General features: G+C 36.9%; 1 protein-coding gene and 1 long non-coding RNA gene across 18 annotated transcripts in view; both read left to right on the top strand.

Annotated features, from left to right (window-relative positions):
- BBS9 (Bardet-Biedl syndrome 9) overlaps nucleotides 1–22,557 on the top strand; it is a 442,463-nt gene that overhangs the window by 33,997 nt on the left and 385,909 nt on the right. The gene's annotated exons all lie outside the window — the stretch shown is intronic.
- Nucleotides 5,724–16,533, top strand: LOC113618247 (uncharacterized). The gene is made up of 3 exons (XR_003431940.1): nucleotides 5,724–5,735; nucleotides 6,272–6,282; nucleotides 14,572–16,533. It is a non-coding gene; the product is annotated as an uncharacterized LOC113618247 (long non-coding RNA).

The raw sequence follows: 22,557 nt of genomic DNA, 5'->3' as shown, positions 1-22,557 counted from the left end.
TTTATTATAAAAATTCTTCTGGATTCAACAGTTCAGTTGTTTGGATGATTCTGGTAGACTCCTGGATAGATGATCTTTTATTTTATTTCTATTATTTGAGCTATTTATTTAGTACAGATTAATTTCTTTGTACTTGGTGTGAACGTCTTTTTGCCGGATTGTTCTTGGCTTTTAAACTGTGGGTTCTTGGCTTTTAAATTGTGTGTGTGTGTGTTTTAATGTGGTCAAATCGTTCCTTTCCTGTTGAATTTATTCTATTTGTTCTAAGCTTAGAAAGATTTCTCCTTTGCAGAGTTTTGATGTTTCTGTCTTCTGTAGTTTGATTTTCCAACAGGCATTTTTATATTTATTTATAGAGAAGACTATATGGAGAGAGCTAATTTATTATCTTCTCTATGTTGTGCTATTGCATTTAACCCTGTAAGATAGGTGACTTAATTACCATTTCCCAGATTGGGAAACAGAAGCTCACAGACCATAAGTGTCTTGCTGCAAATCATACCTGGACAGAGGGAGGCCTTGAATCCAGAGCTATCTGATTTGTGGACTTAAAAAATTATTCACAATCTAACAGTTGAGAGTTATGTTTTATTTGGTGGGAGTTTTAAGGACTTCAGGCCTGGCAGACAACATCTCAAGTAACCCTGAGAAAACTGCTCCGAGGAGGCAATGGGGGGAGCCAGGTTATACGGACATTTTGAAACAAAGGACAAGTAGTTGGGAACATCAAAAGATCATTGTTAATTAAAGAAAACCAGATATCCCAGGTTAAGGAATTTAATGCTTTTCTGTGTATGGGAAGATGCAAGAGTCTGGACTCACTGAAATCATTCCTTTGATATGCACCTCAGCTGTCTGGGGCCAGTATCCTGTATTTTTACATCCTGGGTTTCCTCAGGGCTCACTGTAGGGAGTGGCTGCAGTCTGATGGCTGCTAGACCGCAGGTATTCTTTCCTTCCTGAGTTTCCTCAGGGCTCACTGGCTCACGTTGGAGGGCTGCAATTGCTGATGACTGTGACATCCTTTGTTTATTGATATGGCAGGAACTCTTCCATTTCTCAGATTCTAAAGCCTATGTTATTTCTAATACATTACTTCTTATTTAATTGCCTTCCTAGTTAGAGAAAGGATTTATGTGAACCGTGAGAGAGGCAGGAGAAGGAGGCTTTTCTGTAAGCTTAATGAGGGCAGAGACCATATTTTTTGTTCACCATCGTGTGTCTATAATGTCTTGCACAGTCCTCGGCACTTAGTGGGCTAACTAAGTATTTGTTGAGTGAATGAACCAAAATACCCATGTAACTGAGCAGGGCCGACGTCATACACATCAGGCTTTCAAGGTTATTTTTCAGAAAAAAATGTTAGCCTGGTGCCGTCATTCTAGCCAACTTCTGAGTTTTGTTTTCTTCTTTAACAAGCACGTGTGGAACACCTACTACAGTGCATGGGTCATTGTAGTTACTGTTAACCACCATAGTGGTAAAAGTGGAAGTGATTACTTGGGCTTCCTGGATTCACCTTTGCTCAAATTATTTCTCAATATGCCAGTGAGGCAGCACTTATACAAGATAAACTTACCAATAGAAATAATCAGTTTTTTCATCTACTTGGGGTTGTGTTTCTATACATTATTGATCCTTTTGTTATTAATATGTTTTTCAGCATAAAATGTGATATTCAAAATTATTTGAGTGTTTGTGATAATGTTCACAAATCAAAAAGTTTTTATTTTTCAAAAATTGTTTAAATTCTTTAATATTTAGTATAAAAGACATTTCTTCTCTTTAACCTTTTTATCTCTCTTCTTTTTGTGCCTTGTGAAAGCTCATTTTCCTTTAATTCTTTCAGTTCTTTTATTTTACTTTGATTTTTTCAGTCAAATGGAACTTCAAAAAATAGAATCTTTATCAAGGAAAGGTTAATGTCAGAGTGTAGACATAATATGGGCATGGTATAGATTATAAAAGTCTGACAGCACAGTAGTCCCACGTTTGTGACTGAGGTGGAAAGAAAATACTATATATAAAAGGTTCAGTATGTTTGGGAATATAATTGTCAGTAAAGGAGGTGAACAGATTTTACCAATAATATATATGAGCATGGTGGAATATTTTTTAAATCATAAAATGACTTCTATAAGCTTGTATGGGATTATATTGTCACATAAATAAAAATTCATGAATTCTTGGGAATAAAAAGCCCGCCAAAGAAAATAGTGAATTGAAGAATAAGTAAGTCACCTTTGCCTCATCTTGAGGCAACCCTAGATAATCAGATCCTCAGCCTTCAAATAACTTCTAATTGTCTGAACTGGAGCCTTTTTCTTGTCTGCCAAGGAAATGTATTAGTGGCCACATGTGGTTGCTGAGAGGCTCTACTTCTCAAAGCTGTCTGGATTCTTTGATTGCCATCCAGAGAGTGAGCTGATATGCTCAAGTGGGGTGAATGAACAGTCAGAACACAGCCTTGCTTTTCTGTGTAGGGATGTTAGTGCTAATAAAAGATTAATGCTATTTTCCTTATAGGGAATCAAAAAATAATGTTTGGATAACCCTTGTCTCACTAGTGAACCATACGGCCTCTATTTTCTAATAGATACGGTTGAAATGTTGGAAAATAATGTTGTGGAAGAATCCCTATGCTGTCCTTGCTCCCATTCCTTGCTTAAGCATTAAAGTATAGGTGTTTTATAATATTGGAGAACTTCCCTCATTTGTTTTTAAGATCCTTTATGGATCCACAGTGAAAAGTCAGAAGATCAGGAGGATGATAGTATTGATTCTCATCCTGTGCTGGTTTTTCTCATATATATGGTATTCATTTATAAAATCTCTGGTCCAAGACCCATAAAACAATGTTACTTTCAAATAGCGTCTTCCTGTATATTATGTTTTATAAAACCTTTAGTTCCTGTGGGAATGTTATAAAGAGAGTTCCCTGTATTCTGCAAATTCATTTTTTACACGATCATTTAAAGTTGTTACTTTTCCTGAAAGGTGAATTCTGATTCCCTCTATACATACGCTATAGAAATTTAGTGGTTAAATGCCTCCTTGCCTACTCTGGTTAGAGGGGGAAAGGTTAAAAAGAATATTTGAAGTTTCTTGGTGTTGTTTGAAAAAAAATATTTTCTTTCATGGTGGCCGAATGCCAAGGCTGGAAAAGTGTTATGGGAATGTCTGTGGTCAGAACTGCCTTTGACAAGAAGATGGTTAAATATGGTAGTCTTGATAGGATTTGACAGCCATTTTTGATCTCTATATATGTTTAATCATGGTCCCCTTCTTAAGAGTGGAATAACTAAGCTATTAAATACTTTACTCAACTGAGAAGGAAAATGATTACCATAAAACTACTTTATTCAGATGACACTGTGATATAAAGGGTTCCAACCTTTAAAAAAAATCGCTTACAAAACACATTGTCATGAGAAATGAACAATCTCCCCGCCCCCACCCCCAGTCTCTCTTGAATTAAGTTAATTTATTAACCCTTTTCCATTCTACATGGAAACTCTTACTTGCAGATTTAAATTCTAAAGCACAAGGTAGAAATACATGTTAATGCTTAATATGAAAAACAAATGTTGTGTTGACTACTACCATGTTAAAGGTATTTTCAAAGTGCATTAGTAGTCCTCTGTGTAGAGGTTTTACATATAAAATAAATTTTAAGTAGATTAGCTTTTTGATGGATATTTGGGTGGTTTCCAGTTTTTGACTAAAATGAATAAAGGCTACAAACATCCTTATATAATTCTTTATGTGGACAGTACAAAAATAAAAGTGTTAAACAAATGTAGGATGATTTTAAAAATTATACTGCTACAATTTTTTCCCAATCTTTTTTTTTTTTTTCGGTACGCAGGCCTCTCACTGTTGTGGCCTCTCCCATTGCGGAGCACAGGCTCCGGACGCACAGGCCCAGTGGCCACGGCTCACGGTCCCAGCCGCTCTGTGGCATGTGGGATCCTCCCGGACCGGGGCACGAACCCGTGTCCCCTGCATCGGCAGGCGGACTCTCAACCACTGCGCCACCAGGGAAGCCCTCCCAATCTTTTTACTATTAAAATTTTTAAAGACGTTCAAGATTATCGAGAGTAGAGTTCTAATATTACTAGTAATAAAGTACTACTCTTGCTTTATGTGCAAGAGTAGTATTGTGTGTGTTTACTTCTTAAACGTTAAAGATATAAAATGTGTACCTTCAGTATTTCATATAGTACATAATTTAAGTCACTTCTGGCTAATTTAGGATATCAGAAATTATTAAGCTTGGCATATCAGAATAAGCCCCGCCCCATCTTATATTAATATTTGAACTGTATTTCTGCCTAAGTTAAAAATAAAGTGTTTTTAAACCAAATTTCCTTACATTGAAATTTGTGAATAAGAACGTTTTAAAGCAGCATTTGTAGATCTTTGCTAAAATAAGACAGTACTATTTAATACGGAAACAATAACTGAAAAGTATTCCTAAATCTAATTTGGAAAGTTATATTCATGATTTTAGGGGACTGTGAACATAAAAATGTGTGAGTGGAAAATTTCATATAGCTTTTTGCAGCTGGTTGATTAAGTCCTATACAGTTCATTGTCCTAAACATGAAATTTGTACAAGGTTTTGGAAGGCAGGAGTTGTATATTAAAAGGGCTTGCTTCCAAGGTAGTACAAACTGGTTTTTAACAGTCTATCATCTTTCATTTACCAAAGGAAATATGTAAAAAGAAAAGGAAAATGTTCAGCAGGAGCAAAACGTTGAGATGATGAAAAGCTACAAGGAAAGAAAAAAGACTTTAGAAAGGCTACTAAAAAGAAACTAGCTTTTTTCCTCAACAATCTGTCTGAATTCATTTTGCTTTCATTATATATCTAGCCTGGAGGCAAAGTATGTTGAGTATTACAACAAAGAGGGTGTTATAAGGAGGACTCTTTTTTCAATAATAAAGTATAACATATGTGTAAACCATGCAACTTTGTAACAGGAAACTTTATAATATAGGAGGACTGTGCTTAGCTTTTCCACAATTTTGGAAGAATAAGTTTTATTAGGCGTTAGACAAAGAAATTATCAACTGACTTTTATGCTGTAAGGCTGAAAGATTTGTTATGACCATTTCTAGACTTTAGCAGGGGTTTTAATGTAGGTCCTGATATATTAGGAACAGTGCCTAGCACTATTAATATGTCTACTGTTGGTAGTTCTCTTAAGGAATATGTTGTTTAACTTTTGCCTTTCAATGAAAAATTATTCCAAATCCTGTTATTCTGTGGTTTTCTCAGCAGTATTAGGCTGTTCTTGAATTGATCAACATATAATATAATTTGGGAACACAATCAATAGTTCTTTTCTTTTTGAAAGATGGTAACAAATTTTACTGAAACTTGGGAAATTGGCTCCATCATTCATCCCTTACTCTTTCTTTGCTTCTCTTGCCCAACTTCCTGAAAACCATATTGTTTTGATGTCAGTATGTAGAATAGATTATCTGTTGGGGAATCAGTGTGTATTAATTATATTGGAATAAATGTAAGCGTGACAAATGATATAGATTAGTAGGCATTGGGCCTAATAGGTTATTCAGTTAATGAGGGCATTAAAATTAGGGACCTCTAATATGCCTGAACCATATTTCTTGTAAATTTTCCTCAGTTTTGAGATTAACTGGCAATAGCTATGTTTTTCTGGCTTTTAAAGGCTAATATATTATGGTAGAGTTTTAGGATTTATATAGTGCTTATCATAGAATAGTTGAGCTGTTTGTATTTATTACACAGTTACTGACGTGAGCTAGAAGAAGTGTAGAAGTCAGTCTTCTACTTTTTTGGCTTTTCAATAATCTATTTTTTAAAAAAATATTATACCTACTTATTCTCCTCTCCTCCCTCTCCCACTTAAAAATTACACACTATATACATTTATGTACTGTCTTAAATCAAGGTGGGGGAATTTAATGATACCTTTTAATATGGTACAATCCACTGCAGGGCTGTTGGAAAATCAGAGATGAAGCTCCTAGGCTTAGGAGAGAGATGTTAGAAGTGTATTAGCAAAATATTTTGTTACATCTTTAAAAATAGACCACTTTAACAATTTATTTTTTTATTTAATTTTTTTAACAATTTTTTAAATTGAAGTATAGTTGGTTTACAGTGTTATGTTATTTTCAATCAGCAGAGTGATTAACTTTTGCCTTTTTTTAAAAATTAAGGGTACTTTAATTAATTAATTTTATTTTTGGCTGTGTTGGGTCTTCGTTTCTGTGCAAGGGCTTTCTCTAGTTGTGGCAAGCGGGGGCCACTCTTCATCGCGGTGCGCGGGCCGCTCACTGTCGTGGCCTCTCTTGTTGCGGAGCACAGGCTCCAGACGCGCAGGCTCACTAGTTGTGGCTCACGGGCCTAGTTGCTCCGTGGCATGTGGGATCTTCCCAGACCAGGGCTCGAACCCGTGTCCGCTGCATTAGCAGGCAGATTCTCAACCACTGCACCACCAGGGAAGCCCCAACTTTTGCCTTTTTTAAATCAGCAGAGTAATTCAGTTATACGTATATATACATATTCTTTTTCATATTCTTTTCCATTATGAGTTATTATAGGATATGGAATATAGTTTCCTGTGCTGTACAGTTGGACCTTGTTGTTTATCTGTTTTGTATATAGTGTGTATCTGCTAATCCCAAACTCCTACTTTATCCCTCTCCCACTCCCTTTCCCCTTTGATAACCATAAGTTTGTTTTCTATGTCTGTGAGCCTGTTTCTGTTTTGTAAATAAGTTCATTTGTGTCATATTTTCTTTTCTTTTCTTTTTTTAGTTTTCAACCAGGAATATATTTTTTAATTTTATTTTTTTATTGAAATATAGTTGATTTACAATGTTGTCTTATTTTCAGGTGTACAGCAAAGTGGTTTACTTATACATCTATATCTATACCTATATCTGTATATTCTTTCTCAGATTCTTTTCCCTTATAGGTTATTACAAAATATTGAGTATAGTTCTCTGTGCTATACAGTAGGTCCTTGTTGGTTATCTACTTTATATATAGTAGTGTATATGTGTTAATCCCAAACTCTTAATTTATCTCTCCCTACCTTCCCCTTTGGTAACCATAAGTTTATTTTCTATGTCTGTGGGTCTACTTCTGTTTTGTATACAAGTTCATTTGTATCATTTTTTTTTTTATTTTAGATTGCACATGTAAGCAATATCATATGATATTTGTCTTTCTCTGTCGGGCTTACTTCACTTACTATGATACTCTCTAGGTCCATCCATGTTGCTGCAAATGGCATTATTTCATTCTTTTTTATGGCTGAGTAGTGTTCCACTGTATATATATACTACATCTTCTTTATTTATCTGTCGATGGACATTTAGGTTGGTTCCATGTCTTGGCTATTGTAAATAGTGCTGCTCTGAACATTGGGGTGGATGCATCTTTCTGAATTAGAGTTTTCTCCAGATATGGGATTGCTGGATCATATGGCAACCCTATTTTTAGTTTTTTAAGGAACCTCCATACTGTTTTCCATAGTGGTTGCACCAATTTACATTCCCACCAACAGTGTAGGAGGATTCCCTTTTTTCCACACCCTCTCCAGCATCTGTTATTTGTAGACTTTTTAATGATGGCCATTCTGACCTGTATGAGGTGGTACCTCATTGTAGTTTTGATTTGCATTTCTCTAATAATTAGTGATGTTGAACATGTTTTCATGTACCTATTGGCCATCTGTATATTTTCTCTGGAGAAAAGTCTATTTAGGTCTTCTGCCCATTTTTTGATTGGATTTTTTGTTGTTGTTTTTGTTATTGAGTAGTATGAGTTGTTTGTTTATTTTGTCCTTGTTGGTTGCATCATTTGCAAATATTTTCTCCCATTCCATAGGTTGTCTTTTCATTTTGTTTATGGTTTCCTTTGCTGTGCAAAAGCTTTTAAGTTTGATTAGGTCCCATTTGTTTATTTTTGCTTTATTTCTATTGCCTTGGGACACTGACCTAAGAAAACCTTGATGCGATTTATGTCAGGGAATGTTTTGCCTATGTTCTCTTCTAGGAGTTTTATGGTGTTGTGTCTTGTATTTAACTCTTTAAGCCATTTTGAGTTTATTTTTGTGCATATTGTGAGGGTGTGTTCTAACTTCTTTGATTTCCGTGTGGCTTTTCAGCTTTCCCCATACCACTTGCTGAATAGACGGACTGTCTTTTCTCCATTGTATGTTCTTGCCTCCTTTGTTGAAGATTAATGACTGTAGATGTGTGGGTTTATTTCTGGGCGGTCTGTTCTGTTCCATTGATCCACATATCTGTTTTTGTGCCAATACCACACTTTGTAGTATTGTCTGAAGTCTGGGAGGGTTATGCCTCTGGCTTTGCTTTGGCAATTCTAGGTCTTTTATGGTTCCATATAAATTTTATGATTATTTGTTCTAGTTCTGTGAAAAATGACATGGGTAATTTGATAGGGATCACATTAAATCTGTAGATTGCTTTGGGTAGTATGGCCATTTTAACAGTATTAATTCTTCCAATCCAAGACTATGGGATATCTTTCCATTTCCTTGAATCGTCTTCAATTTCCTTTATCAGCGTTTTATAGTTCTCAGCATATAAGTCTTTCACCTCCTTGTAGACCATTTACTTTAAACCTTGCAAAATGACAGAAACATTCAAAATAACTTTTAGCCATGTGCAATTTATTTGATAAAAATAAAATGTCAAATAGTACTGACAAACTTATGAAGGCATCAGCCCCCCACTTCCCCCTACTCTCCAATATGATTCATTTCTACCTTTAGTTTTTCTGATGGCTAACTCCTTATCTCTAAATAATGAGATGAGGTTCTCCATATCCTTGCCAACACGTTATTACTTATCTTTTTGATTATAGCAACTCTAGTGGGTATATGGTGGTATCTCATTTTGGTTTTGATTTGTGTTTCTCTGATGGCTAGTGATTTTGAACACCTTTTGATGTGATTATTGGCTACTTATTTATATTTAACAGTCAGGCAATAAAGGCTAACTGCGAACCATGTGTCCTTGGGGCCAGGGGCCAGGGCTTATCAACTGGTGGGCTACATCTTAGGGCAGTTAGGGACTAGCTCACTGTTTCATTGGGAACTTTGTTATCAGTAGCTGTATGTCTTTTCTCCTGAGGTGGTTTCTTTCTTTAGAGGTTTCTTTAAGTCCTGTCTGGGGAGAATAGCTAGTGCCATGTTTTCTGGAGCTTGGTGGGGAAGGGAGTTAGAGGATTGACTTTCCAGGATGTAGACAGTTTTTTTATCCTTGTATTTTCAGTTGTTTGCCCTGTTCCCATGCTATTTCACACTTGGTGTCCCTCTAATCTGGGATCACTTGCTTAGTTCAACTTCTGCAGAGATGACACTTTCTGTATCCTGTGGAGGTCTGGGTACCTAAATGTTAATTACACAGACATTAAAATATTACCTTATCTTCAGATCCCACCTCACCCCACTTTCTGTGGTGCCTGGTGCTTTTCAGAATTTTGGGGGGTGGATAAATGTATTCCTTTCTAGGCATTTAGATTTGACCTTTCTCTTCTCTTCTCTATTGTTTACCTTTTCTTTGTTCACTTTCTATCTTCACAGATTGTGGTTAGGCTTACCATAGTTCTGATTTCTTTGAAAGAGTTGATGTCTGTTTATTTTACTCCTTGTTGTTTGGTGTGGTTTGTTGCTGTTGCTGTTTTTTTTAGAGGAGACATAAGGGTCTTTAGCTGATTATCTTGAAATGGGAAGTCATACTTGCTCTTTTGATATAATGCTTCTATAAAATATTGAGGAGAAACTCGTCCTCAGAGTCACTAGTCAGTTAAAAGAAAATCTGAGTGCCTGTCTCCACAGGCTTTTAATTCTACCCTGAGTAAAATAATAATAAAGGGGGTGAGAATGGTTGCCAGGTCATGATTACAGAAGCTTGGCTGTAAGTCATGGGCAAAAAGCTTTATTGTCTGCCCCCATGGTTGAGTGAGTTATTTCACCTCTGGGACCCATGAATGTTCAGACAGTTGAGTAATCCTACCTTCATGCACATGGTTGGCAGCAGGGCAAGTAGTATCTGAGTACTTGGCATAATAATTAATGGGGAATATAGAGGGAGTATAAACGTTTGACAGGACTGTCTCTTAGTTTCCTACAATTTCATTTTCATGGCTACTAATAGGATTGGTTCTGCTCAGAGATTAAGGGTATTTTTAATTTTCGTAGATGTTTGGGATTACCATTATTCTAATATAGTTTCTGGAGGGGAGAGGAATGAACATTGTGTTAATCCACAATCTACTATAAGAACATTTTAACCCAGTGTTTGTTAGAGATGCTAACAATGCCAGGGTCCAATTTCCTATTTCAAGACTTCATTTATGACTGGAATTCTATGAGCCCCATTTTGACTAGTGGATACTGTGGTATTTGGCATTCTCATGGATTAATGAACCCTGGAAAGTCTGTATATTTCCTTTTTCTTTGTGCAGTGTCATCCTGTTAAATGGTCTTCATAGAAGCTTTTGAGTTTTCCAGTTGTACCTTGATTTGGGAGTTTAAGATCCCAAGCTTTTATATTTTGTAAGTGCTTAAGCCAAGCAGGTAGCCCATTCAGCAATCTTTGTAATTACCACTCTCATCAAACAATCAAGTGCAATAGCCATTTATCTCTCAAAGTCTTCCACTGGTACTCTGTTGCACACTGCACCAATGTTAATTTGAATAATTGTGATTCCATTGCATGTCATGTATTTGTTTTGTTTTTTTCCTCAAAGGGAAGTCATCTGTGCGTTCATCAGATATGTGAGCAAACTAGTCCCCAAATCTCTTAAGTACTGTATCAGTTAAGATCCCAGCAGGAAACAGAATTCATGGCAGATGTTCAAATGAAGTGGAATGAAGAAGTGGGATTACAGAGAGAGGTGTGGAAAGGGTTGAGAGAAGAGATTGTCTCTATAGTTAGCAAAAATAAAAATAAATTATCTACTTTAAGTCATTGTATTTTGGTGTATCTTTGTTATTGTAGCTTGGCCTTTTCCCTAACTGGTACAAGAATTTACATTATCACGGCTATGTGTAGACACTATTGACAACTGAGATTTGATTACATTTCCTTTCTTTGTTTTCTCTGAAGTTAAAAATAATATAAGAAATAACCTTTATACCCTTTACCCATGTTTTCCTATTGTTAATACTTTTCTCTTATTTGCTTTATCATTTCTTTCTCTCTTTTGCACTCACTCTCTCTTTCTCTCTCCCGTGCGCACAATTATTTTTTCTGAACCATTTGAGAGTACATTATATGACTCGTGGCCCTTTATTCCTAAGCACTTTAGTGTGTATTTCCTAAGAATAGGAATATTATTACATAACCACAGTACAGTTGCTAATTTCATAAAATTACTTTGATATAATACTTTCATCTATTCTAATCTCCAAATTCTAATTTTTTCAGTTGATCTAATAATATAATAAAGTGCTTTATAGGATCCCCCACCCCCTGCCACCCTCATCCCACTGTTATAGGATCTAGTCTAGAGGCAGGCAGTGCATTCAGTTGAATGTATATTTAGACTCTTTTATTAAAAATTTAAATTAATTAATTATTTTTTTTGCCATGCCATGCAAGGCATGCGGGATCTTAGTTCCCAGACCAGGGATCAAACCTGCACCTCCTGCAGTGGAAGCGCAGAGTCTTAACCACTGGACCGCCAGGGAAGTCCCATTTTTAGCCTCTTTTAATCTGGAAAATTTTCACCCCCTTTCTTTGTCTTTTATGACATTGACATTTTTGAAGAATGTAGTCTCCCCACCATTAAAAAAAACAAAATATTGCTCATTTCCTCATTTTTTTTGTCACCTGTTTCCTTGTGATTACGTTGAGAATATGCATTCTTGGTCAGGATACTGCCAAGAATAGGTAATATAGCATTTGTTTCACAGTATCACATAGAGTCATCTTTATTGATAATTAATTTTGATCTGCTGGTCAAGGTTTTGCTTGATTTTTCCACTGCATAATTACTGTTTTCCCCTCTTGCTACTAGTAAACAGTACAAACATCCTGCTTTTTGTCAAAATTTCCCTGTAAATTTATCATTCATTGGTGATTCTTGCCTGATAAAACCTTTACTGTGATGGTTGCAAAATGATTTTTCTAACTCAGCATTTTCTTCACATTTGCCAGTGGCCCTTAGTATTCTACTATATGCAGTAGATATTCCTTCTCCATCATTCTTGTATTTGTCTATTTATTATTAGTGTGCACGCTTGAATTTCTATAATTCAATACTGAACTTAATAATTTTGGTGCTTAAGTTGTCCCTAGCATTTTTTGTTTTTTTTACTTTCTAGCATAGCAAGATGTTCCAGGATAATCTTATACCTATCCTGCTCCAGCCATGGAATAAGCTTTCTCTCTGAAGAACCCTTGTTCTTTTCAGTGGGAAATGGTATTAGAGACCAAGATCTAAGTGCTAGGTGTGCTCATGTTACATAGTGTCTTTGCTTTTAGGCCCTTTCAGAGGGCAAAGCTAGGAGATATGTACATGTGCAAATACATATACATATATACAGATATACATAAACACATACATGCATACATATAAACATGCACATCCATGAATATATGCACATAAATACACATAAACTCATACATTAACATTATTTAGATATCGCAAGTTCACACCAATATCTCCAATTTCAATCCATCCTTACGTGATTCTTTATTGCCTTCCCCATTCCATATTTGTATGTCCCTTCTTCCAAAATGGATCCCTGACCCCCGACAACATCAACACATGTATTTATTTGCTCATTCCTATAATACATCTGAAGTAGTTTCATAATTGCTTCTGACCATATCACCTATCATGTAAACAAACCTGTTTTTCTATCTTCTCTTTCTAGCTAACTCATTCCCCAAACCAACTGCTTCTCTAAGGCTGCCACTTCCAGTCCTGCACACTTTCAAGCTCCTTTCCTGTAGCCAGAGCCATGAATTCCTAGGTCCCACCCCATGTTAAGTATTTACATTTATTGTTTCACATATTCTTCTGATTTTGTCTCTGCTTTCTCTAAAATCTCTACTTCCCTCTATTCCTTTTCATAGAATCTTATGAAAGTCTTCCCTTCCCCATTCCCCATACCCTCAGGTTTTTAGTAGTAGCAGTGGGCTAATGGTGGAAGTACTGTTGGAATTTTCTCCCCCGCCCCCCTTATGTATGGTGGAGGTTGCAGTATTCTCCATCTGATAGTAATGCAGAAGGTATGGGTGCCGTGTTGTTATGTTTTTTTCCAGGAGAGTAAAGGAGGGAGGGTTTTGGAATTAGGTGACCATCATTATTCCCTAAATCCAGAAACTCTGTTTTTTAAAATATACTTTGAGGTCCCAGAGATATTAAAAGGAATATAAAGGAATATTATGAACAACTTTATGCCAATAATTTAATAACTTAGATGAAATACACAAATGACTCGAAGACCACAACTTACCACAAACTGACACAAGAAGAAATAGAAAGTCTGAAAGCCCTATATCTACTACATTTTTTGAATTCATAAATAGCCCTATATCTACTATATTTTTTGAATTCATAATAAAAACCTTTTCACAAAGAAAACTTCCAATGTGTATAGTTTCACAGATGAAAGGTCATAGACTGAAATGTAAAAGCTAAAACTGTAAAGCTTGTAGAAGAAAAAATTAAGAGAAAATCTTTATGACCTTGGAGTAGGCAAAGATTTCTTAGGACGTGTAAAGCACTAATTATAAAAGAAAGAAAATGATAAATTACATTGCACCCAAATTAAAAGCAAAAGACAACTTCACAGGAGAACAGTCGGGCTTCCCTGGTGGCTCAGTGGTTGAGAGTCCACCTGCCAATGCAAGGGACATGAGTTCGTGCCCCGGTCTGGGAAGATCCCACATGCCACGGAGCGTCTAGGCCCGTGAGCCACGTCCGCTGAGCCTGCGCGTCCGGAGCCTGTGCTCTGCAACGGGAGAGGCCACAGCAGTGGGAGGCCCGCGTATCGGGGGAAAAAAAAAAAAAAGAGAACTGTCAAGAAAATAAAAAGACAATCCTCGGGCTGAGAGAAAATATTCACAATGTATGTAGCTGACAAATTAGTTGTATTCAGAATACATAATGAAATCTTATAACTCAGTAAGAAGATAAACAACTCAATTAAAAAAATAAATTTATTTATTTTATTAATATTTATTTTTGGCTGCATTGGGTCTCTGTTGCTGCGTGCAGGCTTTCTCTAGTTGCGGCAAGCGGGGGCTACTCTTCGTTGTGGTGTGAGGGCTTCTCATTGCTGTGGCTTCTCTTGTTGTGGAGCACAGGCTCTAGGTGCGCAGGCTTCAGTAGCTGTGGTGTGTGGGCTCAGTAATTGTGGTGCACGGGCTTAGTTGTTCTGCAGCATGTGGGATCTTCCTGGACCAGGGCTTGAACGTGTGTCCCCTGCATTGGCAGGTGGATTCTTAACCACTATGCCACCAGGGAAGCCCCAACCCAATTTTTAAAAATGGACAAGTATTTGAAGAGACATAGCACAGAAGAAGGTATGCAAATGGCCCAATAAGTGTGTGAAAAGTTGCTCAGCATCATTAGGCCTCAGGGAGATTCAAATTAAAACCACAATGAGATACCTCTACATATCCAGCAGAAAAGCTACAGTAGAATTCCTGGCTGATCACCTTGACGTTGTGACAGCTTGATTTTATGTTCTTGTAGGGCAGATTTGGGGAAAGTCCAAGACATTTCCTAAACTCCTTTGACCTGGGATGTCTCAACTCCCAAACTCTCTCTTCCCTGTGGCGCTTGTAAGGGCTTGGTTTTAGACTGTGTTAGGTGGGTGTAGAGCAGGCCTTCCTCTGGGGCCTGGCCCTTACTCTTAACGGAGCAGCCTTTCTCAGGGTATTTACAAGGTATTAATGAGGTCTTTCCATATCAGTTGGGTCAGGCCTTTAACATCTCCCAGCACTGCTTGACCTCTGGTATCTGTTCCATTCTCACCCCTGTAGCAGTCATCCTTTGATAAATCCTGCACAGTCTCTCCATGTGCATGCTCAGCTCAGCACTCAATTAGGGACAATCAGGGAATGTCTCACAGCTTTCTGTTTCTTCTCTCTGGTGCCTTGCCCCAGATTTCAGGTTCTGCAGCTGCCCCCAAGTCTGATAGCTGCCTTCTTAGCTTAGTGAGGCTACTGTGCTCTGCTTGAACTCCAGCTTGCTGTGCTGCAGTTGGAAATTATCTCCTGTCAGAGCTTGGGCAGATGCGGGGGCTCACCTCATGAGTTTCCCTTCTCTTGGTGTCATAGGCTGTGCTGCCTGTTGTTAAATGCCTGCTGACAGTAGCCTGATATGTTTTGTCCAGTTTATAGTAGTTTACAGTAGGAGGGCTAGTTATTTTGTTTTAACTGGAAGTTGAAATCCTCCAAGAGAGTCTAGATGTGTTAATACTTGGAAAACGAGATTATTCATGATTTCCTAAGAGAGAATAGGAAAGCTGTAAGATTTGCCTTAAACTGCATTCAGGAGCAGTGAAGAATGAGTCCACAGAACAGCTTTACAGGAACAATTATGGGAAAAAAATTGTTTCCTGGTTGTATTCTGCTGACTTCAGGAAGGAAGGAGACTTCACCTTTCCATTTGCTACTCTTCTGACTGTTCAATTCTATTAGTTTTATAATTTAAAATGGTTAAAAATAGATCAAATTTAATCTTATGGACAGGCAACCCCTGAGACAGAATAATAGACCACATAAGGACAAATGGCTGTCATGCAGCCCCAAACCAAAGAGTTTCTACCATTCCAACACGAGAGAGAAGGAATGAACTATCACAATCAAAGAGACCAGGGAAAAGCTTAGAACAGGGATAAAGAGCAAACCTAGAGCTCCAAACTAGAGACTTGGCATTGTTTTATCTTCCCAGATTAGAAAATTTTTTTCTATTTAATCTATTAAAATATAATTGAACTAAAAATGTTAGGATTACTAGATACATGATCACAGGTATCAATAGTTTCAGGAAAAATGGCCAAGTATACATAAAGGAAAAAGAAAGATAAGATTTAAAATGTTTGGAAGAACCACATCAATAGGAGTTTTGGTAAAATGAGATCTAACACCAGCTAGTTGCCTTACTGGAATTTATGAAGTATCCCTTAATACCAAACTCTGAATGAGTCATTGAAACAGACATAATTAAGAAATTACAAGATATTGGAGAAAACAAAATCAATTTAGCAGTATATATAGTTCTACTGGAGAGGCAAAATTTGCTCCAGTGACATTATTCACATTCAGTTGTGAAATGTCACATTTTTATTCCCTTGAATAAAGTTTATTCTTGTAAGTTTTGTAGAATTTATTCAGTGCTTTTACTGTGGGAAATTTTTCTAGAAATTTGCCCATTTCATTGAGGTTTTCAAATTCATTGGCATAAAATTGTTGTTGAGGTGGCAGTAGTCATGGCATCTCAGTGGTTCCTTTTTTTTAAGATTTTTTTTTTGATGTGGACCATTTTTAAAGTCTTTATTGAATATCTTACAATATTGCTTCTGTTTTTTTATGTTTTGGTTTTTTGGCCCCAAGGCATGTGGGATCCTAGCTCCCTGACCAGGGATTGCACCCACACCCCCTGCATTGGAAGGCAAAGCCTTAACCACAGGACCACCAGGGAAGTCCCTCAGTGGTTCCTTTTTGATAACTTTTTGAAAAAATTATAAACTCACAAGAAATTGCAAAAATAGTACAAAAAGGTCCTGTAAACCCATCACCCAACTTCCCCCAATAGTAACACTGTACAATGTGAAAACTAGGAAACTGATATTGGCACAATACTACTGACTAGATACAGACCTTACTTGGATTGCATCACTCTTTACCTGAACTGATTTTTTTCTGTGTGGGTATAGTTCTATGAAATTTTATCACTTGTATGGAATCATGTAGTTGCCATCCCAATCAAGATATGGAACTGTTCCATCACACAAAGGCCCTCCATTGTGCTACTTTTATAATCATACCCCTTCCCTAACCTCTGACAGTCACTGACCTGTTCTCCATCTCTCTAATTTTGTCATTTCAAACTTGTGTAAATGGAATCGTATGGTATGTAACCCTTAGATATTGGCGTTTCTTCACTCAGCATGGTTAATGATATTGAACATCTCTTCATATACTTGTGTGCACCCATATTCCCTATTTGGTTAAGTGTCTGTTTCAAACTGGATTTGGTGTTTTTTGTTTTGTTTTTCTAACTGCGTTGTTTGTGTTTTTACTGGTAAACTTAGAGCATTCTTTATATCTTTTGGATACAAGGCCTTTGTCAGATATGTGATTTGCAAATATCTTTCCCAATCTGTGGCTTATCTTTCTAACCTCTTAACAGGGTTTTTCACAGAGCAAAAGTTTTTAATTTTGGTGAAGTCCACTTCATCAATTTTTCTTTTATGGATTGTGCTTTTGATGTTATGTCTAAGAATTCTTTGCTTGTCTTAGGTCACAAAGATTTTTTTCTGAAAGTTTCCCTCTAAAAATATTATAGTTTTACTTTTTACGTAGACTTATGTTGCATTTTGAGTTAAGTTTTGCATTAGTCATCAGGTTTGCATCAAAGTTCATTTTTCTTTCTATGAGGGTTCAATTGTTCCAGCATTATGCGTTAAAAAAGCTATCCTTCCTTCATTGTATTGGTTAGCACCTTTGTCAAAAATCTGTTGGTCATATTCGTGTGGGTATATTTCTATGTTCTCTATTCTGGTCTACTGATCAATGTGCTTCACTACTAAATAACCAGAAGATCACTGAAGAAATCAAAGAGGAAATAAGAAAAATACCTAGAAACAAATGACAATGAAAATACGATGACCCAAAACCTATGGGATGCAGCAAAAGCAGTTCTAAGAGGAAAGTTTATAGCAAAACAATACTACCTCAAGAAACAAGAAACATCTCAAATAAACAACCTAACCTTACACCTAAAGCAATTAGAGAAAGAAGAACAAAAAACCCCCAAAGTTAGCAGAAGGAAAAAAATCATAAAGATCAAATCAGAAATAAATGAAAAAGAAATGAAGGAAACAATAGCAAAGATCAATAAAACTAAAAGCTGGTTCTTTGAGAAGATAAACAAAATTGATAAACCATTGGCCCGAGTCACCAAGAAAAAAAGGGAGAAGACTCAAATCAATAGGATTAGAAATGAAAAGGGAGAAGTAACAACTGACACTGCAGAAATACAAAGGATCATGAGAGATTACTACAAGCAACTCTGTGCCAATAAAATGGACAACCTGGAAGAAATGGACCAATTCTTAGAAAAGCACAACCTTCTGAGACTGAACCAGGAAGAAATAGAAAATATAAACAGACCAATCACAAGCACTGAAATTGAAACTATGATTAAAAATCTTCCAATGGGGCTTCCCTCGTGGCGCAGTGGTTGAGAGTCCGCCTGCTGATGCAGGGGACACGGGTTCGTGCCCTGGTCCGGAAAGATCCCATATGCAGTGGAGCAGCTGAGCCCGTGAGCCATGGCTGCTGAGCCTGCGCGTCTGGAGCCTGTGCTCCGCAACGGGAAAGGCCACAACAGTGAGAGGCCTGCGTACTGCAAAAAAAAAAAAAAAAACTTCCGACGAACAAAAGCCCAGGACCAGATGGCTTCACAGGAGAATTTTATCAAACATTTAGAGAAGAGCTAACACCTATCCTTCTCAACCTCTTCCAAAATATAGCAGAGGGAGGAACACTCCCAAACTCATTCTACTAGGCCACCATCACCCTGATACAAAACCAAAGATGTCACAAAAAAGAAAACTATGGGCCAATATCACTGATGAACAAAGATGCGAAAATCCTCAACAAAATACTAGCAAACAGAATCCAGCAGCACATTAAAAGGATCATATACCATGATCAAGTGGGGTTTATCCCAGGAATGCAAGGATTCTTCAGTATCCGCAAATCAATGTGATACACCATATTAACAAACTGAAGGATAAAAACTGTGTGATAATCTCAATAGATGCAGAAAAAACTTTCAACAATATTCAACACCCATTTATGATAAAAACCCTCCAGAAAGTAGGCATAGAGGGAACTTACCTCAACATAATAAAGGCCATATATGACAAACCCACAGCCAACATCATTCTCAATGGTGAGAAACTGAAACCATTTCCACTAAGATCAGGAACAAGGCAAGGTTGCCAACTCTCACCACTATTATTCAACGTAGTTTTAGAAGTTTTAGCCCAGCAATCAGAGAAGAAATATAAATAAAAGGAATCCAAATTGGAAAAGAAGAAGTAAAACTGTCACTGTTTGCAGATGACATACTATACATAGAGAATCCTAAAGATGCCACCAGAAAACTACTAGAACTAATCAATGAATTTGGTAAAGTAGCAGGATACAAAATTAATGCTCAGAAATCTCTTGCATTCCTGTACACTAATGATGAAAAATCTGAAAGAGAAATGAAGGAAACACTCCCATTTACCACTGCAAGAAAAAGAATAAAATACCTAGGAATAAACCTATCTAGGGAGACAAAAGACCTGTATGCAGGAAACTATAAGAAACTGATGAAAGAAATTAAAGATGATACAAACAGATGGAGAGATATACCATGTTCTTGGATTGGAAGAATCAGCATTGTGAAAATGACTCTACTACACAAAGCAAACTACAGATTCAGTGCAATCCTTATCAAACTACCAATGGCATTTTTCACAGAACTAGGACAAAATTTCACCATTTGTATGGAGGCACAAAAGACCCTGAATAACCAAAGCAATCTTGAGAAAGAAAAATAAAGCTGGAGGAATCAGGCTCCCTGATTTCAGACTATATTACAAAGCTACAGTAATCAAGACAATATGGTACTGGCACAAAACCAGAAACATAGATCAATGAAACAAGATAGAAAGCCCAGAGATAAACCCACACACCTATGGTCAACTAATCTATGACAGCGGAGGCAAGGATATACAATGGAGAAAAGACAGTCTCTTCAGTAAGTGGTGCTGGGAAAATTGGACAGCTACATGTAAAAGAATGAAATTAGAACACTCCCTAACACCATACACAAAAATAAACTCAAAATGGATTCAAGACCTAAATGTAAGACCGGACACTATAAAACTCTTAGAGGAAAACATAGGAAGAACACTCTTTGACATAAATCACAGCAAGATCTTTTTTGATCCACCTCCTAGAGTAATGGAAATAAAAACAAAAATAAACAAATGGGACCTAATGAAGCTTCAAAGCTTTTGCACAGCAAAGGAAACCATAAACAAGACGAAAAGACAGCCCTCAGAATGGGAGAAAATATTTGCAAATGAATCAATGGACAAAGGATTAATCTCCAAAATATATAAACAGCTCATGCAGCTCAATATTAAAGAAACAAACAACCCAATACAATAATGGGCTGAAGACCTAAATAGAGAAAAGGGAACCCTCTTGCACTGTTGGTGGGAATGTAAATTGATATAGCCACTATGGAGAACAGTGTGGCGGTTCCTTAAAAAACTAAAAATAGAATTACCATATGACCCAGCAATCCCACTCCTGGGCATACACCCCGAGAAAACCATAATTCAAAAAGACACGTGAACCCCAATGTTCATTGCAGCACTATTTACAATAGCCAGGTCATGGAAGCAACCTAAATGTCCATTGACAGACTAATGGATAAAGAAGATGTGGTACATATATACAATGGACTATTACTCAGCCATTAAAAGGAACAAAATTGGCTCATTTGTAGAGACATGGATGGATCTAGAGACTGTCATACAGAGTGAAGTAAGTCAGAAAGAGAAAAACAAATATTGTATACTAACGCATGTATGTGGAACCTAGAAAAATGGTACAGATGAACCAGTTTGTAGGGCAGAAGTTGAGACACTGATATAGAGAACAAACGTATGGACACCAAGGGGGGAAAGCCACGGGGGTTGGGGATGGTGGTATGATGAATTGGGCGATTGGGATTGACATGTGTACACTGATGTGTATAAAATTGATGACTAATAAGAACCTGCTGTATAAAAAAATAAATAAAATAAAATTCAAAAAAACCACAAAAATAAACAAATGGGACCTAATGAAACTTAAAAGCTTTTGCACAGCAAAGGAAACTACAAACAAGGTGAAAGGACAACCCTCAGAATGGGAGAAAATATTTGCAAACGAATCAACAAAGGATTAATCTCCAAAATATATAAACAGCTCATGCAGCTCAATATTAAAAAAACAAACAGCCCAATCCAAAAATGGACCAAAGACCTAAATAGACATTTCTCCAAAGAAGACATACAGATGGCCAAGAAGCACATGAAAGGATGCTCAACATCACTAATTATTAGAGAAATGCAAATCAAAACTACAATGAGGTATCACCTCACAGCAGTTAGAATGGGCATCATCAGAAAATCTACAAACAACAAATGCTGGAGAGGAAATGGAGAAAAGGGAACCCTCTTGTACTGTTGGTGGGAATGTAAATTGATACAGCCACTATGGATAACAGTATGGAGGTTCCTTAAAAAACTAAAAATAGAATTACCCTATGACCCAGCAATCCCACTACTGGGCGTATACGCAGAGAAAACCATAATTCAAAAAAGTCATGTATCACAATGTTCATTGCAGCTGTATTTATAATAGCCAGGACATGGAAGCAACCTAAATGTCCATCGACAGATGAATGGATAAAGAAGGTGTGACACATATATACAATGGAATATTACTCAGCCATAAAGAAACAAAATTGAGTTATTTGTAGTGAGGTGGATGGACCTAGAGTCTGTCATACAGAGTCAGGTAAGTCAGGAAGCGAAAAACAAATACCGTATGCTAACACATATATATGGAATCCAAAAAAAAAAAAAAGATTCTGAAGGACCTAGGGGCAGGACAGGAATAAAGAGGCAGAGCTAGAGAATGGACTTGAGCATACGTGGAGCGGGAAGGGTAATTGGGACAAAGTGAGAGAGTGGCATGGACATATATACACTACCAAATGTAAAATAGATAGCTAGTGGGAAGCAGCCGCATAGCACAGGGAGATCAGCTTGGTTCTCTGTGACCACCTAGAGGGGTGGGATAGGGAGGGTGGGAGGGAGACGCAAGAGGGAGGGGATGTGGGGATTTATGTATACGTATAGCTGATTCACTTTGTTATACAGCAGAAACTAACACAACATTTGTAAAGCAATTATACTCCAATAAAGATGTTAAGAAAAATAGATCAAGTTTAAGAAGAGTAAGTGCGTAAGTGTAGCTCCCTATATCTTCAAATGTCATGTGATAAGCGTCTATGACTTCAAAGGTGGTTTTCAGCCAGTCCTTTGATAAGCACAAATAACGTTTATAAGTTTTACATAGCTTTGGCAATGATGAAAGAAAATAATTTGAAATCTTTTGGTATTCTGAGTATTGGATTATCTTTTTCAGATAATTTCCTTCTAAGAAGTAATGTACTTGTTTAATTAAAATGGAAATATATGATATACTGATATCAAG

This window comes from Aethalodelphis obliquidens, unplaced genomic scaffold (genome assembly GCF_003676395.1).
Source record: "Aethalodelphis obliquidens isolate GAN/ISIS:26980383/991018 unplaced genomic scaffold, ASM367639v1 scaffold5, whole genome shotgun sequence".
NCBI classification, from domain to species: domain Eukaryota; kingdom Metazoa; phylum Chordata; class Mammalia; order Artiodactyla; family Delphinidae; genus Aethalodelphis; species Aethalodelphis obliquidens.
This window is presented reverse-complemented; position numbering and strand designations above follow the sequence as displayed.